This window comes from Dasypus novemcinctus, chromosome 20, assembly GCF_030445035.2.
Source record: "Dasypus novemcinctus isolate mDasNov1 chromosome 20, mDasNov1.1.hap2, whole genome shotgun sequence".
NCBI lineage: Eukaryota > Metazoa > Chordata > Mammalia > Cingulata > Dasypodidae > Dasypus > Dasypus novemcinctus.
This window is the reverse complement of record NC_080692.1, coordinates 28,892,052-28,899,524: the sequence shown is the minus strand read 5'-3', so window position 1 is coordinate 28,899,524 and position 7,473 is coordinate 28,892,052.

The window sequence follows — 7,473 nt, the reverse complement described above, 5'->3', positions numbered from 1 at the left end:
AACAAGTAATTGTTTCTAAATATCTGACCCTGAATTTGTACTCCTATCTCTCAACTTCAAATCCTATGAGTTTTCAAGAATAATGTGAGAAAGATCCCAGGCTACATCAATTTGTGTTTTTGTTGTTTTTTTGCAAAATTGTCCATTCATCTTTATTCATAACAACTAAAAATTGGGTAAGGCATAGGTGTTCATCAAGAGAAAATGATTAACAAACTGTGACATTTATAAAATACAATATTTCTCAGTTTAAAGAAAACAAGGGCACTTATGTTCACATACATGGAGGATTCTCAAAAAAACAAAATCTGAGTATGAAAGTGCCTTGAAAGAAAGATTGATCATTTGCATGATGTAACATATAAAAATTGAGAACAGCGAAATGGATATATTATAAAATCAGTGATTAAATAGACTAGTAGTTGCCTTTGGAATGAGCAAAATATATAACTAAGAAGAGTCAAGGGAAAGATCTTTGCTGATGTTAGTTTGCCATTCCTTTTTAGGAATGTGTTACAGGGTTGTTCAAATTTCATTGAATAATATGAATTTAATTTTCATCCTTTTACTTTTTGATAAAATATGCCCAAAACAAAAAAAATACTAAAATAATTATGTTTATTTTATTATATGTATCATGATGTATTTATGGGTAAGGATTACTTATATTTGTAACATAATTAATATGGTAAGAAGTTAAGATAGAAAAAAAGAAAACTGCATTGATGGAAGGCAGGATGGATAGATGAACATCTTATGATAGAACATTTACAGCCAAGTGGACATGTAGGTGTTTCATAGAACAATTCTTTCATCTTCACTATATCTGAAATTTTTAATGAAAGGAGATTTATAACTCAAAAATTTAATTTTTAAATTTTAAATTTTAATTTTAAATGCTGTATTAAAGTATAAAGAGAGGAGAATCCTGTGTAACAAAACTTGTAGAATGAAGCCAAATTTCATGTCAGAAAAATGTAATATTTGAGAATATTTTTACTATTGCCATCTTAAATTTGTGTTTTATACATAATATTTATATACTCTTTTTAAAATTAATTATTTTTCATTTGTATCCTTATTCCAAAAATTGTTAATGATGGCTTTAAATATATACTTTTTTTTAGATTATTTATTTATTTATTTCTCTCCCCTTCCCCCGCCCCCAGCCCAGCTGTCTGCTCTCTCTGTGTCCATTCGCTGTGTGTTCTTCTGTGCTCATCTGCATTCTTGTCGGTGGCACCTAGAATCTGTGTCTCTTTTTGTTGCGTCATCTTGCTGTCAGTGATCCGTGTGTGCAGCGCCATTTCTGGGCAGTCTGCACTTTTTTCATGCTCCCGTGGAGGCTCCCCTACGTGGGGGACACCCGTGTGGCAGGGCACTCCTTGCGCACATCAGCACTGCACATGGGCCAGCTCCACACGGGTCAGAAGGCTCTGGGTTTGAACCTTGGACCTCCCATGTGGTAGGCGAATGCCCTATCCATTGGGCCAAATCTGCTTCCCTAAATATATACTTTTAATGTTTCTTATTAAAATTTCAATGTGATAGTATTTTTAATATTTTTTTAAAAGTTATTTTTAGAGCAGTTGGATGCTTAACAGAAAAATCATGCAGAAAGTACAGAGTTTCCAGATTACAACACACACAAACAGTTTCTAATGTTCCTAAACCTTACCCACCTCTGTAATTTCTTCACCTTTTTGAATCTTTTCAAATCTGTTTCAGGAAGGTTTAAAAATTATCCTTCATAGAAATTGTTTTCCAGATTTAACATATTTTGACAGATGTTAAATAACTGTACTATGCTGGAAAACATTTTACATGACTTTCTTTTTATGTATAAATGCAGTTCTAGAAGGATAAACAAGACAATATTAACAATAGTTAATCTTGTATTTTTACCTTTTTGTGGTATTTGAGGTTTTTATAATGTAAGTTTATTGATTTTATTTAAGGTAACAATCAATAAAGATATTCTTAAGCTCTGTGGAAATGCTCAGGGAATGAAAGGGAAATCTACCACTTGTGCATCCCGCAATCTGTCAATGTACTTTTATTAGTCAGCCAAAGGGGTGCTGAGGCAAAATACCAGAAATTGGTGGGTTTTTATAAAGGATATTTATTTGGGGTAGGAGCTTACAGATACCAGGCCATAAAGCATAAGTTACTTCCCTCACCAAAGACGATTTTCACGTGTTGGAGCAAGATGGCTGCCGACGTCTGCCAGGGTTCAGGCTTCCAGGGATCCTCTCTTCCCAGGTCCTGCTTCTCTCTGAGCTCAGGTCCTCTGGTTTCTCCACAAGGTCAGCTGTAGACTATGAGGCTCTCTAGGCTTTGCCTCTGCCACAAGGTCAGTTGTAGACTATCAGGTGAATGGCTCTGTCTCTCTCCCCAGGGCTTCTGCCATGTCTAAGGAGCCATCTCTATTCCTCTGTGTTCTTCTCCTGGCTCAGGTCCTCTCTTCCTGGGGCTCCAGCTCAAGACTCCAGCCTCAAACTCCAGATCAAAAGTCCCACATCAAAATCCCAGCCTCAAAAACTCCAACTCTGTCCTTTGCCATGCCTTTTATCTGTGAGCCCCCACCCACCAAAGGGAGGTGAATCAACACCCTATTGGCACGGCCCAGTCAAAGCCCTATTCATAATTTAATCATGCCCAGGTACAGACCAGTTTACAAACATAATCCAATATCTATTTTTGGAATTCATAACTATATCAAACTGCTACAGTACTGTATCTGTATCTCTAAACAGCAACCCCTGCTTTTTCTCAGCAAACCTGACTGCACTCCTTGGGAGAGTACTTTTTGTCTGTCTTGTATGTGACTGCATGAGAGGAGCAAGGTTGTTTAGATTTTTGCTAAATTGAGTTGATGGATGGCCCACAGATAAGGAAGTGAGGCAGGTAGCACTAATAGACAAGAGGAGGGTCTCTTCCCAGATTTTATCAGATTTTTATATTTGGTGTGATTTTCAGAATCCATGAGGTAGATGGATCATGTAACAGTCACGCCTTATACTTCATTTTTCTGAAACCCACAGATCTTCATCCTCTCATGGCCAAAAGCTAGACCTTGTTACCCAGTGTATTTATCAACAGAAATCTCAAACCAAAATCCTGCTCTCCTGAGAAGACTTCATTCTTGAGATGACTCTTAGACTTTGAAATCCAATCAAGTATGCTTTGCAGGTTTTCAGAACTGTTTGGGACCTGTGATGCCTGTTTTCCTTCCAATTTCTAGTTATGCTTATCTTGTGACTGTCACTCTATTGCATATTGGAATAAGAGAACTTGTTTGCTAAGTTTCACAGGTCAATAGCCAGAGGGGAATTTTCCCTAAGACAAACTGCAAGCCTATAACTGAATTTTATGAGATTTTGTACTTAGCATTGCTACTGAATTATGTATTAAGAGTTTGTAATATTGTGGTGTAACGAATGCATTTTGAGTATGAAAAGAACATATATTTTTGGGATTCAAAGAGTTGAGTGTGACATTTTGAATTTTGTTAATCCCTGGAAGAGAGAGAGACACACAGGAAAAGCAGCTCTGCCATTTTGACCTGACCATATGAAAGAGAGCATGCCAAGTTTGCCCACAGCTGCAGAAAGACAGAGATGTCCTGAGAGGCTCAGGGAGGCAAGGGCCATGGAGAGATGCCTGATTGTTCACAGCTGAACTGCAGGAGAGAGTAGAGAAAGCCCGGAAGACGCGTCATCTTGCCTCACCACATGATAGGACTACAGGAACTGCCAGCAGATAACACTTTGTTGATGCCTTGATTTGGACATTTCATGGCCTCGGAACTGCACAGTTTTACCCCAAATGCAATTCCAATTGAAAAAACCTACTTATTTCTGGTACTTTGCATTGGCAGCCCTTTGGCAAATTAAGACAGGTATTAATTAAATATAAGTGGTATCTGGTTGCTCTTTGTTTTAGAAAATAATGTTGGGAAGCAGATATGGCTCAAGCAATTGGGCTCCCGCCTACCACGTGGGAGGTCCATGGTCGGTTCCCAGGGCCGCCTAAAGAAGACAGTGAGTTGGCACAAAGGGCAGGTGTGGCAAGCTGACACAATAAGATGATGCAACAAGAGACACAAAAAGAAAAACATAATGAGAGACAAAAAAAGCAGGGAGCAGAGGTTTCCGGTGCCTCCTAAAGAGGACAAGCAGGACAGCGCACTGGTGTGACAGGCAAGTAGCGAGGTGATGCAACAAGATGATGCAACAAGAGACACAAGAGGGAAAACATAATGAGAGACACAACAAAGCAGGGAAAGGAGGTGACTTAACAATTAGGCACCTCCCTCCCACATCAGAGGCCCTAGGTTTGGTTCCCAATGACTCCTAAAGAAACAAAGAAGATGAACAGACATAGCAAAGTGCAAAACAAGAGGGTGGGGAGAGATAAATAAATAAAATAAATCTTAGGGAAAAAAGCATTGCGAGTCTTCAAATTTTATCCTATATTTTGGTTAAAATATATTGAAAAAAAATCCTGCCCCCCAATTTTTTTCTATTCCTCCAGCTATTTCATACTGCCCTTCCCCTTGATGCACCCTCCTGGACCCTATGTTTTGAAGCCTCAATTTTCTTTTGATCTTTTAGCGCCCTTCTCGTCTCACTCCACTCCTGAAATTCTGGAATACGTGATTGACAAACTGAGTCACTATCTCACCAACACCCTCGGTCCCCTCAGTTCTCTCATTCTTTTGTCCCTCCACATGCCTGGCAAAATCTCAGCCTTTCCTGAGTCTCAAATGCCCCCCTATTAGGGTGGTTGAATACTGCTGGTAAGCCTCAGTTTTTAAAAATCACAAAAAGAAAGAGAAGATAGGACTCTCTGATATCTGTGGGGTGGGGCAGATTCAGAGGTGAGGGTAGGCTTTCTGTTGTGTATATTGTATTGTAATTCAGAAAGTAGTTTTATAGTTTTATATTAAAGGCTTCATCAAAATTATCATGCGTTCTTCTTCCATCTCATCTTTTTTATTTTATGCTTTCTTACCGTCAACACAGAAACTTCATAAAAGTCCAGTTCCTTCCTGTGTTTTTTTTTAAAGATTTATTTATTTATTTCTATCCGCTTCCCCCTCTCCCCACCGCCCCGGTTGTCTGTTCTCTGTGTCTATTTGCTGCGTGTTCTTCTTTGTCCACTTCTGTTGTTGTCAATGGCACGGGAATCTGTGTTTCTTTTTGTTGCATCATCTTGTCGTGTGTGTGCGGCGCCATTCCTGGGCAGGCTGCACTTTCTTTCGCGCTGGGCGGCTCTCCTCATGGGGCACACTCCTTGCGCGTGGGGCTCCCTACACGGGGACACCCCTGCGTGGCAGGCCACTCCTTGCGTGCATGCGTGGGCCAGCTCCACACAGGTCAAGGAAGCCCGGGGTTTGAACGCGGACCTCCCATGTGGTAGACAGATGCCCTCACCACTGGGCCAAGTCCGCTTCCACCTGTGTGTTAAACTGAAGCCTTTCTATTCATTCTTTCCCCTCAGTCTATAAACATGTTCAAGCCTCTCTGATCCTTAAAAAAAAAAAAAAAATACACTTCAAGAAAAGCAGGTGGGATATACAGGTACAGATGTAGGTAGCTTAGTGGGATTAGTGCCAGGAAAGTGAAGAGTTTCTCCTTTCTTTGCTTCTATTTTATATGGGATAGAAAAGAGGTCATCAGTCAAGAGTGAGGAGAGGAGAGAGATGGTGAAGGTTGGAGGAGAGAAAAAATGTGAAAAAATCTGGGAGAAGGAATGGACTGGGAAATGGAGTTGATTTGTACTACAGTGGTAAGGGTCTCCTTGGGGTTTGTGACTTGCATCCATCTACCTACTCCTAACTCCTTTTCTCTTATAAATAACTTTTCCTCTTATCCTTGTTTTCTGAATATAAAAGTAAGACACGTTCTTTTGGGAAAATTCTGAAAATCCAAAGGAGAATAAAAATCGCCTGTGAGGGAAGTGGATATGGCTCAGGCAACTGAGCTCCTGCCTACACATGAGAGGTCCATGGTTCAGTTCCCGGTGCCTCCTAAAGAAGACAGTGAGCTGGCAGGATGGGCAGGTGTGGCAAGCTGACACAACAAGATGACGGAAAAAGAGACACAAGAAGAAAAACATAATGAGAGACCCAACAAAGCAGGGAGCAGAGGTTCCCAGTGCCTCCTAAAGAAAACGAGCAAGTCAGCGATCTGAAGCAATGGGCAGGTGTGGCAAATGGATGTAACAAGAGACACAGAAGAGAAAACATAGTAAGAGACACAACAAAGCAGGGAAAAGAGGTAACTCAAGTGATTGGGTGCCTCCCTCTCACATCATAGTTCCCTGGTTCAGTTCCTGGTGTCTCCTAAGGACAAAGCACATAGCTAAGGACAAAGTGAACAATGAGGAGGTAGGGAGAAATCAATCAATCAGTCAATCAATCGTTCAATCAATCTTTTTTTAAAAATTGTCTGTGAATACATTGACCACAGTTACTCATCATTAAACTTTGGTTTCATTTCCTGTTAGCCTTTTTTGGGAATAGATTTCAAACCAATTGGTTTCATATGTATTTACAATTCATTTCTTTTCCTTTTAACACCAAATCTGGAACTTTTTCAAATCCAGTATTGTTTGAAGACATTTTCTGGTTACATAACATTTCATGGATAAATGTATTATTTTCCCAGATTTTTAAATTTAAATCCCACAAAGCAGAATCACTGAGTTATATAAGTATTTTTCTTACATTACCTATAGTTCTATAGAAAGGATTTATGAATTTATTCCCAGTAATAATAAATGAAAGCATTTTTAACCATATTATAGTTTAAATGAACAATGATAATATCAGCCAAGTTTCTTCAAAGAACTTCAGAAATGAAATAAAAAGAATAAAAAAACTATAATAAAAAAAGACCTGCCCCCAAATGTTCCCAATCAATAGGTACTTGTCTGGTTACATCAAAATCACCTGAGAACCTAAAATGCAGCCTGATTCGGAGCCACTAGTAAATCACCTGAGAACCTAAAATGCAGCCTGATTCGGAGCCACTAGTTTACAGTCAAGATCCTTACTTTCTCACTGATTTACTTGAACCCACTGAAAGCTGACATTGACTCCACTAACGGAAATTTTTCTGGCAAAGGTGATTTTTATATTGCCAAGTCCAATGGACTTGGTTCAGTCCGTGGCTTTCCAGCTCACTAATGGTAATAGTCTCAGTCCAACAATTCTTCAATCCCTGTCTCATCCTCAGTCCCCTAAAGCAGTGATTAATATTCCAGGATCTTCCAACTTGACAATCATTTCCTTCCTTATATCCTTTCTTTACACAAACCTATGAAAACACAACCCTCTTTTTTTTTCTTTTTTTTTTTTTTATTCTTTTGAGGTGGTTGAGGCCAGGGATTGAACCCTGGACCTCGTATGTGGAAAGCTGGTGTCAACCACTGAGCCACATAGGTTGCCGAGTTGGTGTTTGTTTG